General features: G+C 36.1%; 1 protein-coding gene across 1 annotated transcript in view; it reads left to right on the plus strand.

Annotated features, from left to right (window-relative positions):
- Positions 1-16,994: 16,994 nt before the first annotated feature.
- The window catches only part of LRRC4C (leucine rich repeat containing 4C), a 99,124-nt gene continuing 91,147 nt past the window's right edge, over positions 16,995-24,971 (plus strand). Inside the window, exon 1 of the mRNA XM_053945650.1 lies at positions 16,995-18,793. The gene's annotated coding sequence lies outside the window, so the exon portion shown is untranslated. The remainder of the gene's footprint in view (positions 18,794-24,971) is intronic.

Here is a 24,971-nt window from a genome sequence, read left to right on the forward strand (position 1 = left end):
GAGTATGTGGTCTTCATACTATTTAAGATTAAAAAAGTCATGTATTGTAAGTGCTGAAAAAGCACTGTAGGATGATACTCAGCACTAATACTCTTATTAAACCCAGCAATATACTTAAAGATATTTTCAGAGGGGGTTTTCTCTACCCACACAGACGTTTTCATGTGAATGACAGCGACATTGTTGCATGCAATGGTTGTCTGTACCTTGTCATGCATCAACTTTGTCTCATTTCAAATGTAGAAGGAACAGCTGAAAATCATCTCTCTGAGTCACATACTGTGACATTTTTCTATCTTCATTTTTTGCTGTAATATTTGCTGTTTTTTTTCTCTGCGTCCTAAATTGCTGATCTAAATTACAAATATCTAGAAATATGGGTATCTGGAATGAATTGTTCAGATTATGTGAATTTAAGCAAGTGTGATTAAAGTGGTATGTGGTCTTTCGTCCTTCTAAGACACAGTACTGTGTTTAATACAGAAGCTTCAGATGGGAAAAATGAATGGAAACCAGACAAAGAAAAACTGGATGAAAAATCATAATGTTAAGTACAGACAGAACCATCTGAATAACAAAATAATAGCTGTGTTACTAGAATGATTTGGGAGTCACTTAACACTGAATCTCACAAAGCAATGAAGAATATGATATAGAAAAATAACCCAGAAGTACGTGATGATATAGACAAAACATTTATAAACTGATTAACATCTTCACAAGTAATTTTTAAATTAAAATTAAATTTAAATTTTAAATTGCCGTGGACATGGCAATTTTGGCAAAACAATTTTATATGAACAAGTTATTTCCTAAGGGCAGATTGTCTATCTGTTATTAATTAGGATTTTGAAGTTATTTAAAGAGTTTGCATTTTAACCTTTGTGTAAAATGTCTTCATTTTGAAAGACAAAAATTATGAGTGCATGCATGTATATGATCTTCCAGCTAATTCTTTTAAACTCAAATTCAAAAAGAAAAAGTATACTGGTGTCAAAATAAATTAAAATTTTTCTCTCATTTTCTTTCTATTAAAACCAATTTTTAAAAAATAATTTCAGAACAAAAGGCACATTGTTTGATCTTGTATGCAGTGTTTTTCTTTTGGATTTCTGAGGATTTTAATGGAATTTGAAATTCAGCTTCAAACAGGAGCTATTACACATCTTGGCAATGAGGAGAAAGAAGGTCTAGAAAAACTGGTATTTCAGAAAGAACTGAAATAAGTGATATTGAAAAGAAGAGAAGAAGGAGGTATGAAAGTGGGGGAACAATAAAAGTTTTCAGCACATGAAAAGTTGTTGCAAACAAGGGCAATCCATGCTGAATGTGGGCAGGATATGTTGGTTTCTGTAGGATATGGGTTTATACTGTACCACATTTTTCCGTGTTGTTATTGGAAATTTCATTCTAATATAGACACTGAAATATTGGACCATAAGGTAGTAGAATATCTATTCCTAAATTCTTCCTGAGAAATGTAGAGTGCTTATCAAAAAGGATGACAAGCTACCTTGTGAGAGAAGGTAGAATACTAAAAAAATTACCTGCTTGAAGGAACTAATTTTCTAAATATAAAAAAGGATAGATGGCTTCTAGATTCAAGGTAAAGTTTATTTTAACATTCAAACCTCATAAAATTGCTTTATTTATAAATTTCATTTTTTCTTTTGTATTGGTATTCAAAGTATGAGCCTGTTCTTTGTTTTGAAATGGCAGACTGGCTTGTACTACTGCTCTCACTTGAAAATATTAATAAAATATTTCTACTATTTACAGCCTCTCTTCAGACCTTCAGAATACAAAACAGCAGTGATTTTCCCATAGATTGCAGAAATGAGTTGTTTTCCTCAAACAGAAAATATAATAAAATAAATTAATTTAACTGGTGGCTTAAAATTATGACAGTGATTTTCAAGAGGCAAACATACTGTTTATGGTTATGTGGGAGTCGGTCCATGAGAAGTAACTGCAAGAATACCACAAAATCACTCTGAGCTAAATATTCTGAAAATTTTGCTAAGGGAAATTAATTGATTTTCCCCCCTGTTACTTACTTCATGCAGACAATTAAAGCATGGCAAGTCCAACAAGTAGATGTATGAAAATCAAAGGTTTTACTCCAATTCTAGTGGCAAGGTGGCTATTTGTGGCAAATTCAAGTGACATTAGAATTTCTTCATTTTGTCTTGTACTTTTCTAGTAGCTTGAGAATTATTCAAGGTTGAATTGATTTGCATGTATCAGAATTTAAAATAAGCCTAAAAAATGCAGGCATAAAACATGTGTGGTTTAATTTAAGGTCATACAGATACAAATGTTTGGAAAAGACAGTGTGCAACCACTTTTTCCTGTGAAGTGACATAGCAACAGATTTGAGTCTTATTAGAGTGGTTATTGAAGGCAAGGAGAAAATCAAGAGTTGACTCATGTATTGCTGAATTTACCTGGAATGGGGAACATACAAGTTTGTCTATTTCTCTTTGGTGATTTGAACATTTTGGAACTAGAATTACAATCAAGGTTACTCTGCAGTTTGAAGAAATTGTGGTTACATATTCTTAAAGCTGGTAATTTTTTTCCCCCCCTACTCCTCCAGTTTTCTTCTGTTGTTGTAAATTAAGCTACTTTTTTGCTTTAACTCATACAGCTGCCAAGAACGATTTATAATAATAAGTGTGCAAGTTAGTCTTATTTTCTTCTATCAGCTGTGTTCTGGAGGAGATACAGGACTGTCTTTTACAGTTATAATTTTTATTTTTGAGGAATAAACAATAGAAATCACTCTTGCTTTTTTTTTAAGACTTCATATTAATTTTTTATTATTACTAACAGATATTTTAAGAGTTGTTGACAACACATCCTAACTCTTTAAATAACCCATTTAGTATAATTCATATGCAACCCAGTAGACATAGGTCAAAACATCTCTCTGCAATCTCCCAGATAGTCTTTCACAAGTCTGCTGTCATATCTTATATACATGAAGAAAGGGGTATCCATAGCCAGAAGTGCATTCTGCTGCATCAGTTTCCCCTTTATCGAAATCTGTACAGGGTAAGTTCCTTGATGAAACTGTGTTACATAAATCTCCTTTACAACACACACTTGTTGTAAACAGGTAATGAGATAATAAGGAAATAATTTCATCTCCTTTTGCTCTAGTTTTTTAATCAGTTGGTTTTGTTTCAGAGGCCTTGATGCTTTGATAGTGCTGGCAGGCAGCAGAGGAAGACTGGCAGTGAGACATCTCCATTGCTTGTCTGAACTTTGGCATAAGAATGACAGTTGTCAGAAAAAAAAATTACTTATATGCTGATCCCTAGTTGATTTTTCATGTATTCTGATAATTTAGTTTTCTCTATCCTCATATGATACCTGTTACATTTTATCAGTATCTCCAAGTTATCTTCTCTAGGTTAATATTTACAGCTATATTTGCACACAAAATTATTTTTACTCTGCTTGTATGGGGCAGACAAAATAAGTGTATGGATATACACATATGTATGTATTATAAAACAAGAATAGCTGACAGTCACTTTATATAGGTGGACAAATAATATAGAATCATAGAATATTCTGAGTTAGAAGGGACCCACAGGGGTCATTGAAGTCCAACCTTTGGCCCTGCAATTCAGCTTTTCTTATGAAGGTAATTCTGACAAAGTCATTGTGTCATTGTGTTCAGCATACAGCTGAACATTGTGTATATTTGTTTAAGCAGATCCAGTAGGAAATGGTTGGTAATCATTAGAAATGTCTGAGAATAAATCCTTGGTACACGTTTGGCCTCCCATTTCAATGGACATGTACCATGTTTGACCATAAACTCTCTTATGAGTTCACAGTTTTTTAAAGTATCATTCAAAAGCAGGATCTTTTTAGAATCTCAGTAAATCTCTTTCTTAGTATATTCATATCCTGAAATCACCTATGACTAAATCTTGTATTGTATATAATTTTATTTAAATTAAATATTTTACTTTAAGCTAACATATCAGTGTATTAGAAAACCTTTATATACTTTTTATCCAGATTTTAAAACTTGCCACATTTTATCTTTCATGAAATGTCTTTTTAGTCTGACTTCTAATAATTCAGAAACATATGCCATATCCAATAATAGTGGAAATGGAAAATACAGCTACTTCTGATACAATTGGGTAAAAGTTACACTGTACCAGTTATACTTTGTGTATTTGAAAGACTGGGATTTGAGATTAACATTTTTATGTTGGATAATTCCTTCTAACTTTATTTTCAACAGTGAATATGTCCAGGACACCGAAGTATCACAAGGAACAGCAGAATATCAATAAAACTCAGAGAATCAAACCAAATGCCCCACAATTCCCTGCTGACAATTTTGCATAAAGATCATCACTTCTTTAGCTGATAAACTTGTTGAGGTACTGGCGATACAGGTGATCTCTCTTCATTCTTAATTCCTTGATCTCATTGTTCTGGTTTTAAGGTTGCCTTTTCAATATTTTCATTTTACATTTGAAAGTATAATATTTTGTTCCTTGTGAAACATTTCTAGTGAATAGATTAGCAGAGTGGGTGCTACATATTCCTCTGAGATCATACAGTAGGTTCCCATTCAATAGACATTGATTACCAGCATTGCAATGGTGAATTCAGTTCCCAGGACAGCATAGGCAACATTACTCAGCAATTCCTCTCTCACTGTAGCTTCCAGTTTTCATATTAATAATAGACGAAAAAGCCCTAAAACTCTGGGGTGGTTAAAAAGCAGGTAAAATATGCCAGAGAGATTGTGGGCTCTTGTAGGTGCTGTCTGTCTCTGCTGGATATGCCTTGAGATACTTGCTCTAATCACATATATTTTAAGCAGGACACTGGGCTGGATGACCTCTTCCCTGCCAAAATTATGACTCTGTAATTTAATTTGTCCCTTGTAAATATTAATGGAACAAACAAAACCTACAAAACAAACCAAAAGAGAACACCAACAAAACTCAAACCAAGAATGTTCTAGGAAGAGCATCACATTCTGCAACAGTATATTTCCTCTCTTTATTTAGCTTCCTTGTTTGTTCAATAAAAAGTGTAAAGATGAGGTAGTTTTTATAAAAAGTTTGGCAGAAGCTGTCAGATAACAATTCTGAACCTTATGAAAAATTAATTATATATGGTGCAGTGCTTATTGAAAGAAATTGACTTTTTAATGAAGATATGAATACATAAATCCTTTCTAGTTTTCATTTTTATATTCATCCTGACCTTCCCATATCACCTTTGCCCTCAGCCACGTTGTTCTAAATTGCTTGCTTACTGTTCTCAAATTGTTCAGTGAGTTAGGAAATGGTCACACAATAAGGAACATGTTTTGTAATGCTTAGACCATTAAACTCCTGATCAAGTTAGAAAGTTTTGTTCAGGTCCTTTGACATCATTGTCTTTGGAATAATGCTAAAAAGTGATGGTGACATGATGGTGACATTATTGTCTTTTACCTACTAAAATTTTGAAAGAAATTGAATTGCTCTTGATGTGAAAGTTCTGTGTGGTACTGCTGCAAAACACCTTGCAGAAGTTTTGAGGCTGGTACGTTTTGTGGGTCTGTGAGATGATTCCTATACATGAATTGTAGACACACTGCGATGAAAAGACCTGCATCAATACAACTTAATGTGTGGGTGTTTTGTTCATTGAAAGGTAATATGTTTACAAGGTTTTATAGATATATAAATACTGTAATGTAACTAAAAAATTTACATTCTTGATAGAGGAGCATGATCATTAGTTCCTCTTAGTAGTTTCCTAGGAAATGCTCTGCACCTCAGTCATTACTACTCAAACTCACCATCTAACAAGGAAAATGACTGCGTGATTTTTATCATATTATCAAATGTATTCTAAAATAAATGTCATGAGTGAAGTATAGATTAGGTTTGGAAGTGCTGATACTGGCTGCCTGAAAGTCTCACACAGGGTTGGTTGCAATATCACTACAGTAACATTTTCTGACCTGGTAAGTCTGTTTGAGGATGCTCTGAATTTCTGCTAAAGCCTGACTTTAAAGTCAAGCAAAACCAAAATCCCTAAACAGAGACTGCTACTGTATGTGGGGAAAGAAAGCAGAAAGAAGCAGAAAAATTGAGGAAATTATCTCAATATTGCAATAATTTTAAAGATGGGCCTGGAAAATAAACTTGCACATTGTGATTTCATTGTCTGCAAATATTCAAGGAAGCAATTTTTTGTCAGAAAAAAAACATAGATTTGTGTTCATAGAAGTTAATTTTTAAATACATAAAAACTGAGTTTGATTTTTTATATCTGTAACTTGGTCATTTCATATTCAAGAAATTCAGACTGCCTTCTTTGTCTAATTGAATAATTTGTTTTGTGTATCTGTATTTATGTATTTGAACCTGATGTTTATATCTGATTTCCTTACTTTGCTCTTTTCATTGGTCCTGGATGATTTTAGGCTTTTCTATTTGTGCTTTCTCTAACTCTGCAGATTCTACCTTCTCTTGATTAACCTTTTTTCCTCAGTGCAAAGCACTGTGCTGACATTTGTACCGATGCAACTATTTGAGCATTTGACCTGTTCTTTGTTCAGATCACTTTCTCCATGACTGATATATCTCATTGGATATTTAGTGCTACTTTGCATACAGAATTCTGACTCCACCACAGGAAGCCCTTTTAGATATGTCTCCATTTGTAATGGATGAATTTTGTTGATTGTTAGTAACCAGCTGATGATCCCCTTGCTTGTGTTGCCAGATCCATTTCACAAAGAGTGGCAAACTTGTCTCTGGATTGTTACAGAGGTATTTTCCTAAAATGACCTGTGCTTCTGAAGCCCCTCTCAGTGCTGTTCAGCACTGATAACGTGCATGCTGTCTGCTGTGCATTATGACAGTCTGAGTGACATGCCATGCAATGGATGTGTCATAGCTGCAAGTAGTTAGAGCTTCCCTCACTTCTAGCACCTTGCCTAATGTGCCTCTCCCACACACTTTTGTGACAAAGGGCTGAGATATATTTATATACTTGCTCTCATTTAACCAAAGCAGAAATTCTTGTCAATCTAGAGCTTAGCATATAAGGTCTTCATCAGCATGATTGCCCTATAAATATCCCACTTAAATACCTTAGAGAAGCAAATCCCAAGGATGGGCATGAGTATAATACAGAACTAGCCCAGAGAAAACATCAATCAGTTTGCTAAAGTGGGAATGTGTAAAATGCAGGTATTTGAAGTTTTTTGCAGCAAGGTACAGAAGAGGTATGTCAAATGTTTTCCCTGTCTTAGTATTAGCATATTCTAGAAATAAATTCCCATCTGTGAATAAATTGCCTAATGCATATTCTCTCTGCATAGAATTGCCCCAGTAATTATGACAAGCTGAGGCTTGTTTTGAGTTTTTAGGGCTTTTTTAACTGACCAGCAGGCTTAATGACTGACTCATATCTTGCCATGCACTGCCTCCCACCTAATACCATAGTGACAAGCTGCTCGTTTTCTTCTCTCAAAAGAAATAAGGAATAGAAATTAAGTCTTTCCAAAAATGGGATAGTCATCAATATTGGTATGATTAAATTGACCTGGATGATGCTGACTACCTGTAAGATATACTCCTTGCCCCTTAAAGGTTACACATGGACCTTAAACATTTAGCACCTATTAATTTCTGTTATATTAGCAAACAAAAAAATACTATTATTTTCTGGAAGGCTTCTAAACATGAAGACATGTGGGAGTTAGCTGATTAATACATGTAGACAAAATCTGTAAATCACAGAATTTTCTAAATCCACGTTTAAGCACCTTTTAAAATATATCTTAGAGATTTTGTTCGTAGAATAAAGTCAGGTTTTGTGATGCTCTGATATTGCTCAGAAAATTTTACATTGAAGAATTTCAGCAAGTGCAAGTTCTGTGAGCAATAAGAATTTCTGATCTTAAACACATTCATTTAATAGGAACAATGCCAATGCTGCTCTGCCTACAAACAAACAGAAAATCCTAAACTATCGAGTTCAATCTGCATCAGTCTCCTAAAAGTACATACTTTCTAATATCTAAAATCTAGTTTATTTTAAAATATATATCTAAATTTTGTCAATTATTTGTCACACATTTTTGAATGTTCTTTTATATAAATATCTATTCCTTAAATCTTTCTGACCATAAAACCTCCATGTCAATTACATTTAAACATTAAAGCATTTAAACATTACCATTTGTCATTATAAACATCTATGTACATAGGTTATGTATCTCAGAAAAAGGCAAAAACAAACCAATTTTTGATTCTTCTATCTGCAGTAGTCATGCAGGAAAAGAAACAGCAATTTCCATACTATTCTCTGATTTTCAATATATGTGTGAATTCTTGAAAAAAATGCTAAGGGAAAATAACTATGTAAAAAAGATTGCTTTGGAACCACATATTTATTGCTTCTTTTAATATCAATAAATAACAAGTGATAGATTTCTATTTTTTTGTATTTATTTTCCTAAAAAAATTGAGGGCAGGAGCATTAAATAAAAAAAACAAACTGATTTGTCTTTAATTATCGTATTTCTTGGGACAGGTTTTAATATGAAATTGAAACAGCTTTGCAGCCTTAATTTTTTCAGAGATTGCATTAAAATTTTTCTTTGAACCTAATATTTTCTTCTAAATTTCTCTTTCAGAAAAGAAATGCTAGTAAAATGTACTGTATGTGCTTTAGTATTATAGATGGTTAATTCCTGCTTCCAAAAATATGCCTTCATGGATGGAGTTACTAAATGTGTTTTCCAAAAATGATGACTCATTTTAGTTGGCTCATCTTTGGAGAACACATTTTAACTGGAGCTGGATTTAGCAAATATTGCTGTGCTGCTTTTGAAAATAATGCCCACTTGAAACATTTTAAGTGAAAGATGACTTCCCTTGGCCTCCTGATTTTTACAAAATGTATTTTCCATTAAGTTTTGAAGAACTTTTGGAAATTTGTCTTCAGCCTCTTATTCTAATTTTCTTAATATTAGCCCTTCTTATTGTTCAAAGACTACCACTACTGTGATTTTTCAAGCCAGTAGGGCTCCTTGTCTCATAGATTTTTTCATATTTTATACTTTCACTAACATGCACAAAGGAGTGTAAAGCAAATACAATTTAAAGGAAATGCAATCTCAATCTAAGCTATAAGAAAAGTTTAAGGAGAGAGAAACAGCTCTCAAAAAAAAAAAAAAAAAAAAAAAAAAAAAACCACCAAAAAGCATTTAGTATAACTCTGGATAAAATCCAGACTTCTGTGTATCACCTCTTGTGGTTTGTTTGGTTTTTTTTACCACACTCAAACAATTTATAATAATCATTATGTGCAGCTTCTTAAAACAGTGTTTCATCCCTTATAGGTGTTTTATGCTGTTCATCACCAGAAGTAATCCTTTTAACAAGAAACTCTTCCCTAGACTTTGAAGATCAGATGTGCTTCAGTAAGGTGAGTATTGATTAAATACTGTACCATTCCACCTGGGAATGAAGTTCAGAGAGTTTGTAGGAAAACTTAGCCTAAATTATCACTGAATAAAAAATAAATATTGTTTATTAATACAATAAAAATAAAATAATAATTGGAATAATAAAATAAAAATGTTTTTTAAGAAAATAAATACTCTTTAAATAATCATTATTCTTGCCATCACATTCACCACTTGTGACTGACAGCATTTCTTCTAATTAGGATGTCTAACATGGGGTAAATAAAGAATGAGAAAAATTCTTAACCACAGATTTTTTAAGAACATTTTGAAGGATCCTGCCCTGAAGGGGACAGAGAATTTTATTCATATTAAACCTGTTTCCTCGCATTGTCTTCAAAGTATAGAGTTACCTTTTCCACTTGTAACATTTCCAGGGCTTAAGTGCAAATCCAATGAAAATTGGTCTTGGCTATTCTTCTGCTTATACGGCTTTATGAAGTGAAAGTTATGGAACAATCTGTTATGGAATAATTTTGTATTCTTTTTAGAAATGACACTACAGTGAACTAGACAGACTACTGGTCTGTTCTGGAGTGGCAGTAATCCAGTAAATTCCAGAAGAGTTTCAAGAGGCTCATCATTGTCTTGCAGTGTTTCTCCATCTCTCTAAGATGATACTGAAAGATGATTAGGTATTTCATATGCTCTTTAAATGATGTAGAGTTTAAATGTTTATGTGGAGATAGAAGGGAGAGCTGAGCACCTGATGAGAAAATCCAGAGAAATTAAGGTTGAAAAGTAAGTTTTTAAGTAATCTATACCATAGTTCAGAACATTTGTGAATATAAATACAGTTCTTCTTGCCTTTGTTCATTTCTAGGTCCTAAATTGTTCCCTGACTATTCATCCATCTAGTTTAAGTCAACATCTGTCAATGTACATTTATATTACAACGCTCTCAGGGATCTTAAATTATTTAATATCAGGTATTGACTGCTAGGGTACAGAAAAGAATGATAATTATTTAGAGGGATGGGGTTTTTTTACCCTATTTGCTACCTTATATTTTCCAATATGCCTTGCTTGGTGTAGTGCACCAGGTGATTATGGGGTCAGGTCATGCACGGACACTACTGGAAGACTTCACTCTCCCTAAATAAAGGTGAGTCCTTCCTGTTTAAAACATGCATTATTTCCATTTTACAGGTAGAGCGGCAGGCGTGGAGATAAGCAAAGTGTCCATCTTGAGATCATGCAAAGACTCTGCAAATACAATTCCAGGGAGTCCTGGCTATATCACTTTTGATGTCCACATCACTAGCAGCAGTCCCACAAGCACCAACGGTAAGAAATCATGCATTATAGTATTTCCATTTGAATCCATCTGAATTTAGACAAATCTGGAAAAAGAGAGAAAAAGCTTATGTTGTTTAATGGTGGCCAAAGATGAGCCATTAGTAATTTAGGGAAAAAAAAAAAAAAGAAAAGGGAGTAGAAAAAAAAATCACTATGAAAGTACAGAGGTTTTGTTCATATTGACAAATGAGGATGAAGTGAAAATGTTTTCTCATGTAAAGATGATTCCTCCATGTTGGACATAGAAATAGAAGATGCTAAAGATATTTAGCTGAAGTAATTTATTTTATATGTACCTGAAAAGAGATCTTGAAAATTAAAGTCATCCCCTTTGGAAATGTTATTTATGCCTCAAAATTTTCTTATTTTCTCTATTTTGACAAATGGCCCTTTCTACGCAACATTTATTTTCCTTCCCAATTTATTGAAAGCTGTAATGTTCTTTGCATGGCTAAAACAAACCATTATGCTTTTTGTGATGAAAATTTAGAGATCTTGAATGTTACATTTTCTTTGACTCAGAAGTTAAATTGTAAATCTTCTCGCTGTATCAGAGTTTCACTTTAAATGTGTGCTAAACATAAGGACAAGGTAGGAAAATATGGTTGCTAGGTTGTCTCTCATTAAAGTTTGAAGCATATATGGTTAGCATTTAATTCTCAATATGTGGAAATTGTATTTTCCAGTCAAAATAATTCCACAGAAGATGAAACTAGGATGTCTGATACATTCATCTCTGTGTCAAAGTATCATATTTTTGCTATTTAATATTCACTGAGGGAAAAAATGGCTGTTACACTATAAAGATATTATTTCCAAACAGATGGATCATTCCTGCCCAAGTCTAGTTGTCTATATTCTTAAATTTTACATTCTCAAAAATTCAATTTAAAAGAAACGCTCCTCCTTTTTCACTCTACTAGCATTTTCCAATCTCAATGATTATATAATTGTGCGATTTAGAAAACCAAATACATATTAAATGGCGCATGGATAAAAAAAATGAAGAATGCTCTATTCTCATTTACACCTGCATTAATCAGGAGATGGTCCATTGAAATCAAAGGAGTTATTCCTCCCTATAGAATGAATTCACAACAGCTTAATGTCAATGGCACTCAGTCCTGGAAAGGAGAGAATTCTTCTCAATCCAAATTCCAAGCCTGAAATTAGTGGCATAAGAAAATCACAGGATTTGGGTACTATTCTCAGAACTGTTATAGAATGAAAACACTTCAAATGTATATGTCCTGGTCAGAATTGCAACACAGTTCCAAGAGCTGAATTAGGAAATATTTACTTTTTTTTCTGTTAGTAGTTTTTCTTTCTCATATTTTTTTCATCAAGGCATAATTCATTTCAGAAAACAAAAGACACCTCTGCTAGTACAGAGTTGAATGCTAAGCACATAACTCTCCTAAGCCCACAGTGAATAAGAGAAACTAAGAGCACTTTAGAAAAAACATTTTTACCAGTTAAGTGTGAGGTTTCTTATTTTCCTTTTATGTAAATACTTCTACAGACCGTTAAACTGCAGAATCATAGAATACTTGAGGGTGGAAGGGACCTTCTAAGGTCATGTAGTGCATCCCCACTGCTCAAGCAGATTCACCTGGAGCAAATTGCCTGGTGCCATGTCCAGATGGCTTCTGAATATTACCAAGGGGGGAAGACTCCACAACCTCCCTGGGCAACCTGCATCAGTGATCTTACTGTCATAGTAAAAAATGTTAAATGATATTCAAAGGGAATTTCTGGTGTTTCAGCATGTGCCCACTGCCTCTGGTTCTGTCACTGGGCACCACTGGCTCCAGCCTCTTTGCACCCTCCCTCCATGTACATGTGGATATTAATAAGATTCCACTGAGCCTCCTCTTTTCCAGGCTAAACAGTCTCAGTTCTTCCAACCTTTGCCCGTAGGAAAAATGCTCCAGTCTGTTGTCTTCACGCTGGACTTGTTGGACTCTCTCCAGTCTGTCCATGTCTCTCTTGTACTGAGCAGTGCATGTCTGGAGACAGCACTCCAGGTGTGACCTCTCTGGGGCTGTGCAGACGGGAAGAATCACCTCCCTCCACCTGTTGGCAATGCTTTGCCTGATGCAGCCCAGGATACCATTAGGCCTCTTTGCAGTGAGGGCATGCCTCTTGATCAGCTTGGGGAATTGGTTTTGTCTCTGCATAACTGAAACTTTGACAATATGTGACTCAGTCCATAAGAAGAAATTATAGAAAGTCTCTCTAAACAGCAGGCTGTTTTCACTCATGGCTGGTTAGCATGGAAGATGAAAATATGTACAAATGTACGACAATTCTAAATTTGTTCTATTTACCCAACTGCACAAGGAACACACAATAAACATACAGAAGGTTTGAGAATGTGGTTCCCTTCAAATGTAAACAACAAACTCCACCATTCAGTTCCATCTTTATCAGAAACAGTTGTTATTATTATATTGTGGAAAAATTAGTTTATTGAACAGTCAGGTACACATCCATGTGCCAAAATCATGTGCTGTGGTTTTATCCAGATTTTCCTGGAAGGAAAATATCTTTTCTTTTACTTCTTCCAAGCTGCTATGACCTAGTAGAAATTACCTAGAAAAAAAAAAATATCACTAGAGCTGTAAACATCAGAAAAAAAAAAAAAAAGAAAATTAATAAATGAGGCAGTATCAGTCAGCTTCTAATTTTGATTGTAAGCATCTATTTTAGTGCTTTTTGTATTAAAAAAATTGAACAATAACCAGTGAAATCACATAAACAGGAAATTATGTACTGTGGGCTCCAATTACAATAGAAAATTTACATTCTGTTAGATTATATATGATATATTTTATATAGTCTGAGAGTTTTAGGATCTCCACTGAATTCATTAATTGATTATGAGCTTGATCCTAGATCTGTGCAGTCAAAAGGATATTTGTCAGCAAGTTTTATTCCCCTTTGAAAGTAGTAAGCTATAAGAGAATTCAAGTACTATTTCCATATGCAAACAGATTCTTGTAAGCAAAACTAAATAAAATAGAAAGAATATTATGTTCCACTGTTTTCTTTATTATTTCCTCATTTTTATTTAAAAGGAAGGTGTGACTGTCAACTAACTTAGGAAAATATTACAATAGCTTTTCACTTTGTCTAGGTAAAGCAGTCTGGTTTTACTGTTTTTTCCTCAAAATTTGGTTCTGTTTATTCAATTACAATGTTTCTCTTCTCCTTTGTTTAGGGTCAGAATCCTTTTCTCTTAGGCTTTAGCCATGTTTCTCTTCCACCAAATGACTGAATATTGTGAATATTTGGCTTTTACACTAGTCTCTTCCAGTGTTAGTCATACACAGAGCGGCAGTTCTGTAACTGGCCTTGTCTGTTGGAAATGAAAACAATCTATATAGCAAACTTATAGCAATCTGTTCTTCATGTTTATTATGTGAACATTTGCCAGTACATATATTTGAGTTTTATTATCCTTCCATACTCAGGACTGGGCAAGGTTGAAGGCAATATACAAACAATACTGTTTCAAGGCAACCATATATAATGTGCTGCAGGAAAAATGTAACATAGATAACAGTTCTCTCCACAGTTAATGATAGCCTTTTAACCTTTGATTAAGAAATGAGTTATTGTGTTGGTACCAAAATATGTGTTTTAACAAAATATGTGTCACACATGTGACATATATGCTTCTAAAACAGATAATGCAATTATATTTTTTATTTTGTTTAGTATAAGGATATTTACTTTTTCATGTAGCATGGAATGTTATCCTATAAATATTGCAAACTAGATTGCTTTAAAGTTATGTTCTAAGAAACTAATCACACTATCTTCTATGTTTATTAGTTGATAAAGCCTAATTGATGTATTAAAGATAACAAACTTTGAGATCATATCATAGCCTAGAGAGTGTTGCAGTTTTGATATATTTTTTGTTTAGTCACACAAATGCCAGCAAATATATTATCTTTGTATATAAGATAATATATATCAGCATGACAGATGACAGCAGTCATCTGTTAGAAATGCATATTTTGAAAATATGCACATTTCTATCATCAGTATCACTTTGTATCAACAGGGATACTGTAGCTATAGCAGAGTTTGGGTCTTAGATTCTGATCAGATGTCCAAAATTGTGTATCTTCTAATACACCTGACACCTATATATTTGTTTCATTCAATTATAGAAACCTTGCCTTTTACTCACAAATTCTTTAATAGCAGCAGGAAATTTTTCAGGAATTTTTTGAAAAAACAGTGGAGGAAACATATTAGACTGTGATGTTTTTATCCTTCTGGGAAAAGGAACAACCTTGTGGTTTTTTGCATTTTGAGTAGTAAAAGGAAAAAGACTCTCATAAGACGTTTGTAGACCCAAAATACACCGGCAGCATCACTGAATCAGACAGGAACAAAATAAGCTCACCAACTGAGAAAAAGATTGTTACTTGAAAGCAACTTCATCTCCTACCACACTTGCAACCTTCCTCAAAAAAACCCAGAGACTTTTTCAGCATTTTTGAAAGACTGCTAGGTTTGGGTTATTTATTATTGCTACACACTCAGCCTTTCACCCGTTGCAGGTCATTTGTGTTTGCCACTGATTTCAGGGATAGTAAGATCAGATGCTAAATGCACCCGGTTCCAGTTGCTTAACTTCTATCTAGTAGGACCTTCTCACCAGAAAGCCTGTTGAGTCAGTAGAATAAATCTGAAAGTCAATGTTAATGATCTAGTAAGTGTTATTTGACTGAATTCAGCTAGCTTATGGATATTATAATTCTGAAAAAACTTCTAATATGACATAGAACTGAAACTTTATTTTATTTTCACGTATGTGAATTTCACACAAAAGCTGAAGCCTGAGTAAGGATACCAAACATATCTTTACTATTTGAGGGAGGACTGAGAAAAGAGCTAGTTATATTACTATATGCATGGAATAACTCAGTTACTGCTTAATATTTGAAGTTTGCTATAATTACCATTAGTACCTGACTTATTATTTTTTTGGGTTATGTGGAGGAGTTGGATCTATAAATAATATCTTTCTGATTTTGGGAGAGAAAAATGCCAGCACATAAATCATCCATATTCTGTTTCCATCAAGCGAGTAGTGTATCTGACCTTACACATGCAAAATTATCTGTAAAATTTCCACTGAACTTAGATCCCTGAGACAAACAACACACAAGACCAATTCTGAGCACTTTAGGTAATATAGGTAAGTACATCTAACATACCTGGGTAAGCAGGTAAGAGCATAAAAAACATGTCAGTATTTCAGTAACCCAAATTAGGGAGCCAGTTCAGAAAACTCCAAAATGCATGTCAGAAGTCATTCTAATCAAAATGTGGCAGATTTGGTAGTGAGCCTAGACATCGCATTTGTTGAATTGCTGTCACAGCTTACTGAAGGTAGGACTGAAACTCACGGAAACCTTGAAGCCATTCAAAAGGCTTTTGACCTTGAACAACTGCCAAAATGGATTTTTAGGTAATTTTTATGTGCATACAAGTTTTAAACAAACATTGATTTCTGTAATTGGAAAACAGATTGTCTTTCAATGCAAACTATTTTCACTGTTACAGTTTTTGCAAAGATAACTTTATACCTTTTTTCTTATTATTATCATGCCTCTGCATCTGTGGCCAGAGGTGGTACCTGTGAATACCGGTTGCCCTGTACTTCTTTTGCAAAGACAACTTTATACCTCATTTCATTTTGCTGTCATTTACTCTGCCTCATCGGCTAGGCTGGAACCTGAGAATACTGGTTGAACTGTCAGAATCAGGCAGGCTTTTAAGAAAATGAGTTTTGACATTCCTTTCCTTAAGATGATCCCTTGTTTTTCAATTACTGCTTTCTGACTTGGAGATTTCTTAAGGTAACCCTGAGTTTGTTCCCAGTCTGTCAAGCAGGTGGCAGCAATGCTACGTCGGAGCAGCTCCCGGCCCCTTTCCCTGACATCAAGTGTTAATGCAATTGACCAATCAGTGCTAAGATGATGGGAGGTAATTGGGTAATTGTATTTTACTGATCACAAGCAAAGAAAAAGGGAAGGGGGGGAGAGAAGAAGGGGAAAGAGGGTGGGGGGGGGGAAGGAAGAAAGAAGAGAGAGAAAAAAAAGAAACAAACCGCAACAGAGGAAAAAGGGAGAGAACGGAAGGGGAGAAGGAGGAGTGTAGCCAGAGCGATCGACACTGGGACAAATCCTAGGGTGCCACTGAAAGGTGGGGAGTAAGAGAAAGCCAGAGCGACTGAAACGCGGAGCTACTCTCAGCAACAACAGCAGCTATCAGGAGCTGGATATACACATACATGCGTCCCTACATGCTCACATGGGGAGAATTCAAGCTGCAGCTCATAGGAGGAGGGAAGCGTTTCGTCTGTGCAAAGGCTATGCACGTCAGGGATGAAACTAAAAGCTGAAAGAAGTGGCTGCGCTCCTGGGACTGTGTCATCTTGGAAGGGAGGGAGGCAGGAAGGAAGGAAGAAAAGGGGGAAGATAACTGGCATGTGGAAGAAGATGGGAGACTAACTCACTGCTGTGCAGCAGGGAAATCCAACTTGTACATCTGAAATACACCAGGCTCAGCTTGGAAATGAAATCAGACCTGCATTGAAACACAGAAAGGGAGGAAAAGGGAGGCAGAGACACGAGAGCTTTTATCGTTTTCCTGTCTCTCTTTCCCTCTCTCTCCTCAAAGAAATAGAAGTTTTTCCGTCTCGGTGCTTCTGGATTCATATAGCTGCTGGACAAAAGATGGAGAGGAAGCTAAAATGAAAAGCAAAGTATACTTCTGAAATTTACAGCTAAAAGGACAAATCACATCTTTCCGGGTTTCTTTGTGCCCCATTGGGGGAGTTTTAGCGTCTGAAGGATTTTGAAAAGTTGGGGGGGGGGAAAGGCGAGAGTGGGCGTTAAAAATACCCATCCCAAGTCTTTAAAAAATAACGAGGTGATGGATTTATTCTTGACAGCTGGTGAGAACCTTGAATTTTTCTCTACTCCCTCCCTCCTTCATTTCATTTAATGTGAAATTATGAAAATGCAGAGGAGTTGCAGGGAAGGCAAAAGGATATAATGTGGAGTTTGAAACAAGGAGAGAGTGCTGATGCTGTGGATTGCTGGCTTCTTGCCGAAATCAAAAATCCAATTGCGCACTGGGTTGTGATTGGAAATCTAATCAGATCTTTGGAGAGGGGGGAGAGAGACTACAAGTTTATTGTTTTGACAGACAGGAATAAAAATTTAAATGCAAGAGGAAATTCTTTTCTAAAGGACTGTGGGGGTATAGAGGAAAAGAAGAATGGGAATCCCCATTCTAATGTGGAGACACATGGATTGGATAATTGATATTGCAGCAAAGAAGGGGGAAAAAGAAAATTGCCTCGCAAGACCTGGATCCTAAGTGTCACAACAAAATTGCATTAAAAGACTACAGATGGAGGATTGCTTAAAGGAAATACAGTTTTTTCTGCTCTTCAGAGAAAAAACAAATAGAGAGCAATGGGGAGCAGTGCAGCCAGAAAGGCAGAAAATCTCAGAAAAAGGAAACTAGGCAAACGATCCACAGTGGAATGAAAAGTTTCAGAAAGGAAAAGGACCATTCATTCTCCTCAAGGATTTTTGGTTTTTTCCTTATTTTAAACCACTATTCTTCAGTGAAGGTAACCATCAACATTACCACTACAGAAATTTTAAGCAGAAAAGTTGAAAGTCACAGAGAAAATAAGGACAGAGAAGAAAGCAAATTGCCAGAGGGGGAGAGTTCAGCAGTGTTGAGTTGGATTGGCACCTGTATGGATGGAAATTGCTGGGAAATTGCAATTGGATATCCTTTTTTTTTTTATTTCCTTTCTTGTTTTTAATTTTGGTTTGATTGCTGAAATGAAATAGTTTTCTAACCCCTCCCCCACCCTGGCTTTTCATAATCACTCGGATTTCCAGCTGGATAGTCTTTGAGGATACAGTGAGTACACTTTCCATTTTATTATTTTTTTGGAAAGCAAATATGTCCCATTGCTTTTCTTCTTTTATCCGTATTCCTCTTTTCTCGGTCTTTTCCCCCACCTGAATAAATAACCTGGCTGCATTTTGATAATGGATGGAGGGGGGTTGTTGGGAAGAGAAAAGGGAAGGAACGAGGATAGAACTGAATTCTCACAGTAGCTCAAATTCCTAAAACTCGAGCCTTGGTAGGGTGTTACAGACACCTGCCTGTGTGTCTCTATAACATTTGTAAATGTTTGCTAGCAAAGAAATATTTTGAGAAAGCCCTTGCAGTGAGCGGGGGTGCTGCCTGATTGCCCAGCTTCTACAAACGGATGCAAGTTGCATGGAATTAGATGCACAGAGGTGGTTTATTTATTTACTAAGTGTTTAAAATACTTCAGGGCTCTAATTTCAATGCTGGTGTCCAGTCTGACATTGCAGATCAATATGGTGTATTAACAGGAACATTTTATAATCAAGCAGAGAGGTGAAGGATGGCTTTTGGCAGGAGTGGGGGGGTGTGGGGCAGGGGCTTTTAATGGATTTTGAGGATGCAGGTCCAAGAGAAATGACACGTTTTACACCCCATTGGTAAGAAAGGACAGTAACAGGCAGAGAGAGGATATTCTCCTATTGAAGGGGAGTTTAGGGAACAGCTGTACTGGCCACCCATGCCAGTTCAAGGGTCCCCTTGGACTTTCATGGCAATTGAAAGAGATTTACTTTGATTGACAAGCAGTGAGAGGATTCTGAGGTGTCAGGAGACTTTTTTTTTTATTATACTGGTAATGAAAATAATTAAAAAGTGTCTTGTAAATGATGGGGTTCAGAAATTAGCAATGATGTGTAGCAGACCAGCAAATATCTCTCCCTTCTTGGAGAAATGTCATGTGGGAGTGTGGAAAAAAGGGAGGATAACATGATGTTTAAAATAGAGGTCCATGTTTTCCTGTGGGGAAGAGTGCTACTTCCGTCCCCTCTCCTGGCATGACTGCATAGCTCGTGAGTAGGGCGATTTCTTTCTTTTTCTTCCCCTTCTGTCCTCCCTCACCTCTGCCCTCTTCAACCTTGCCTTCACATGTTAAGGCTCCAGCTGAAGGTATTAGGCCAAAACTGATGCAGAATGATAGGGAGAAACAAGTAATTAAATGAGCCATTGAATAGGAATGCTTTTTTAGTTTTTTTTTTTGTTCTTGGTTTTTTTTTTTTTTTTGGTTTTGTTTTTTTGTTTGTTTGGTTTTTTTGTTGTTTTTTTTTTTTTTTTTTTTTGTTTTTTTTTTTTTTTTTTTTTTTTTTTTTTTTTTTTTTTTTTTTTTTTTCAGGCAAGGTGCAGGACTAGTTTTGCTATTCATTTTACTTTTCTCTAGCAGCAATGGGGAGAGAGTGGTCAGGGAGGAAAGAAGTGTTGGTAGATCCAGATTTTAGCTCTTCTAATTTCTGGCAGCATTTCTCACTTCACAAGCTGCCTGCATGGAACAACACAAAACAGAGCTGTAACTTCCCTGGATAAATACATGAACCGTTATTAGCCTCTTCCTTTTTTCTCCCTTTCTTCATTGATTTACATCACTACTGTTACTTCATGTAAATGTCCTGAATCTTCTGGAATAATGGAAATGAGAATTTCTGCCTCTCAGATGTGTCCCATGTGCTTCTGTTTGGAGGTCATGCCTCTTCAACATTGGCTATTTGAAAAGGATTAATCAATTCTGCTCCTAAGGAAATATCTGGGAGTTTTTGTTTGGCCATGCGAACAAATCAGACCCTTTGTGCAGTTGTGTTCAGGAAAAGAAGGGAGCAGGCACAACAAAAATTGTTCCTTCCAGCTCCAATTACTCTCATCCTTCTCAATATAAGATGAATTGTTTTAGTGTTAAGTATCTTAGCCTCCTTTTTTTCTCTGGGCCTATGATTGGGACACTAAATGGGTAATAAGTTTGTCAGTATCTGAAAACAAGTGCAAAACTCTCTCCTGTTCATTCCTTCATGTATCATGATAAGTCTGTGCCCTGTTGTGGGCTACACTTACATCAGCAGTTGCAGTAATAGAAAAGCTAAATTTATGTTAAGCTGCTGCTCAGTAATTACTGAAGGAAAAAGAAGCTGGCTAAGGAAAAGACATCTCCAAGCTTTTCCCTGGATTGCTGTCAAGTGAACACATAAACAGAAAATTTGATAGAGCAGCTCCAGTTTTGGCCAATAGAAAGCTGTCACAGGTGCCCCATTCATTTTGTACAGTAACTAGCAGGAGTATTTTCTTGACATGATAAAGAGCCACTGGGAAAATTTAGTCACCAGTTTGGGCTGAAATAGGCAAACCTTGTCAACATTAAAAAGCTAGGGATGTGTGTCTGCTTCCAAAGAGGCAACAGTTTCACACTTCAGTGAATCATTCACTTAATACAGTAGCCAAAAGACACATGGAACAACCCAGAGTTTAACTCTTTCAATATCAAAGTGGAAATGAGTATAGCATTTCTCAGCATTTGTCCTGAGACTTATCCAGAGCCCAAAGGGCTGATCATAAAACAAATAGCCAAAACATTCATCCAAACATCCAGCCAAGCGAGAAGCAACATATCTTCTCAACCAGTGGTGTCTGAGCACAGGTGTGTCATTCAGTGGCACATGCTGGTTCTGAGAGCTATCTCCTCTTCAAACCATGGATATTTTTGGTAGTGACCTCAGGCGGCTGGGATTTTAGCACTCTACAGGGAACAATTATGTATATATTTAGGCACTAAATGCTTGTACAGGAGAAAGAATAAAGCTGAATTGGAAGGTCCTGCTCTGTTTGGTCTAATTGTTGTCCAGAAGGTCAGAGATCACATAGCCCAAACTTCAGGCAAAGTGTAAATTTTTAATGCAAGGGGGTGGCTGCTCTGTGTCTTTTCTCATATCAGGAATTATTTGTACTAATCTAGAATTGAAGCAGGTTCAGTTTGGTGGAGTGGCAAATTGTGTCACAATATCTCCCAGCCTGATATCACTGACAAGTGAAAAATGGGCTTTCAAGTTAGGTGAGACCCAAGAAAAAATGCTGTAGATGTGAGCCGATACAAGCAATTATGTGGAAGTGGAGAAAAGCAAAGGGATTCCAGAGGTGTTGCTATGGCTTCCTACATGTAGGTTTTAAAATGATTTGCCTGTGACCTAAAAAGCTGTCTCCCATTTGATGTGAAGATTCTTGCTGTTGCAATATAAGGCAGGAAGATTTTGGATGGGGCTCAGGAGAGGATTTTAGCACATTTTGAGGGAGCTTGTTGCTGGTGAAAAATCCCAAGCCATGCTATCCAAGTTGCAATATATTCACTGAAGGAGTGCACTGTGCACTAAGCAGCAGCAGGAGAGAGAGAGAACCTCCATCTCAGTCTTGCCAGAGTGGCTTTGTGTTGGCTTGGAGATACGCTTTTATTTCTGATGGCTAGTGAGGGAACAAGGGGAGAAAGAAGGATGATGGAATTAGTGCCGTTTTCAGTCTGGGATGAAAATTACTCAGAAGATATGCAGTTGGAACCCACTGAGTATTTTCTAGAGTAGTGAAGCTGACTGGTTAGTATTCAGTTAGTATTCTCAGGGGCCTTTCATCCCATTGCCAGCTGTTCTGTGAAAGTCATAAACAAAAACAAGCCTCCTTCAGCACCCACAGGATAACCCAGATGAAAAGGATTTAGGAATAGCAGCAGCCATGCTGATCTGGAAGGCAGCCTTGCAGCATGCTTGACTCTAGCAGCTTAGAGAAGGAGCAGCCCTTGGAAAGGATCTTGCCTTTACTTCCTGTCATGGCAGGAGGCATTGGGGATTGGCTTGTGGCACTTTAGAGTGGTTCATTTAATGACTTTATTCAGAAGGAAAAAAAAAAAAAAGAATACCTGTTGTTTAACTGTACTATCATGGTCATTTTTTTCTCCTAAGGAGTAAAAATGGGGATACAAGAAGGGAGATGATTATGCCAGTGGTGTGTTTTAGTTGCATATGCACAAGCTGCAATACATGGAAGGGAATTAATGTGTAGTTCCTGATAGGGGGCCTGGGTATTTTGCTATCTGTTAGTGAAAAAAGCAAAAATCAGAAGCTTGTGCATGCACACAATAAAACAGAATCAGGATTTACATTTGGTATCCAAGGAAGCGAGAACAGAATCCTGCAGGGCTTTCTGTTCATTGTTTAAATGTTGCCATAGTGATATCTCAGGGCACAAGTTACGTGTTTTCCTCTTCTAGAGTTGATCTTTGCTTCTCTCTCAATCTCCCTCTGTCTCTCTCGATATTCTAAACTACCAGGAATATCTCCACAGCAGAACTTTGCACAACAATAGGAAAAGGTGTTTGCAGGCTGCATTATCTGATGGCATATCTGCCTGTATGCCCTTCACTGATGTTTGCTATTATGTTGGAAACCGAGTTAGAAGGAAATTGTTGGATAGAAGTGGAGAGTGAGACTTGTCATTAGGACATGGAGCATATTACAATATTTTCTGTAGTGGTGATATGTTAATTGGATAGCTGCAGGCAAGCAAAGCATAACAGTCGCTGACAATTAGAAACAACAATGAACTTTCCAGGACTGGATCTATTCCTTGTGCATATTAAAATGTATTTCAGGGATATACCATAGCTTGTGTAAATTTAAATATTAATACCACTGTAATAAGTCTTGAAATTCTGTTTTCACAGTGCCAAGACAAGATTTACCTTTGCTGCTTGTGAAAGGGAGAGAGGCAGCATCAGACCACTGAATAAAATCTACCATAGTTTGCTGCCAAGCTTGTGCTTGTTATGTCAGGACTGTGGGGGAGCAATATAAGCAGGAACCAGCAGAATTAAAAAGGAAACCAACCACCCTCAAAACAAAGCAAAAGATTCCATCAACAATTATTTCACTTGCAGCTAGATAAAGATTACTCAGTAATTTCACAGCAAGATAAGTTAAATAAATGATGTTTTCTCTGCAAACCAGCAGCAATTCAGAGCATTCATTAATGCTCTTTGTGTTTGAGGGATCAGTTAGTTAACAGCTATGGGATTATGGGATTCATATCATCCTGTGCATTAAAATAATCCTCAGAAATATGAATGTGATTTCCTTTCATATTTGTATGGACACTATACTATGACCTGACTTCTAGAAGGCCCAGGAGTTGGTGCTTTTATATCACCATACATAGAAGAGTCATTGCCCAAAGGATCTGACCTGATGCTGAAAAACAGTGGTAATAAGCTCCAAAAAGAATTGGTGTCCTTCAGATCTGCAGCACATTTTGATTTTGCTTATAAGCCTCTCTTCACTTTCATGGCAATAATCTCTTCCCTCCTATGCCGTGTTACACGGGAAATAAAGCCAAGCACACAAAGAGCCTGGTTACCAGTGTGGGGGTGCAGCAAGAGCCACAACAGTGCAGGTTTCCTCACACTGCTTATCATGACACCTTAGACACGATCTGAAGCTAAAGACTATGTTAAGACTTTAAGCAGGCACTAATTCTGTTCATGTACTTTGAACTTACACCAGAATCTTTGTAATGGCAAAAAGGTAGCCACCTGAGACTGGGATAGGGGCTACTCACCTCACTTCTCATGCACTATGCCCACTCTTCAGATCACTGAAGATCATCAGATTCCATTGTCTTATTTGGAAATTATTATGGTAGGGTGTAGAGGAGGAAAGTTTCATCATACTGGATCCTCATCAGCTATAGACCAACATTTAACTTTCTTGTTAATCTCCAAAAACAGCTATTAGTGGACTATTCATGTAAGAGAAGAGATTGACAGTCTCTTCATGAACTGGGGTAAGGGAGATTTCTGTCTTGCAGGAATTAATTAAAATAGTTGGGGTTTTTTTATTCACTAATGCCCACTTTTTAGTCATCATTTAGCATTGTAAAGTGTATGAGCTAGTTGGCTCTGTAAAAACCCTTCCATGCAACTAGTTTAATTGCTTTTACATTTCTTTTTCTTCTGTCATTGTGAGAACATAAGCACAGTTTTACTCCAACTGATCTCAATCAGATATTTAGTAATTACTTCAGCAGGACGGGTCTTGCTCTGTAGGTTTTTGTTTTCATTTTTCTTTATTTCCAGAGCTAAATAATAGAATAAGCATTTATATTTACAGATATAAAAAGATGATCCAAATACCATATTGAGTTAATA

Source organism: Vidua chalybeata, chromosome 6, assembly GCF_026979565.1.
Source record: "Vidua chalybeata isolate OUT-0048 chromosome 6, bVidCha1 merged haplotype, whole genome shotgun sequence".
Classification (NCBI taxonomy): domain Eukaryota; kingdom Metazoa; phylum Chordata; class Aves; order Passeriformes; family Viduidae; genus Vidua; species Vidua chalybeata.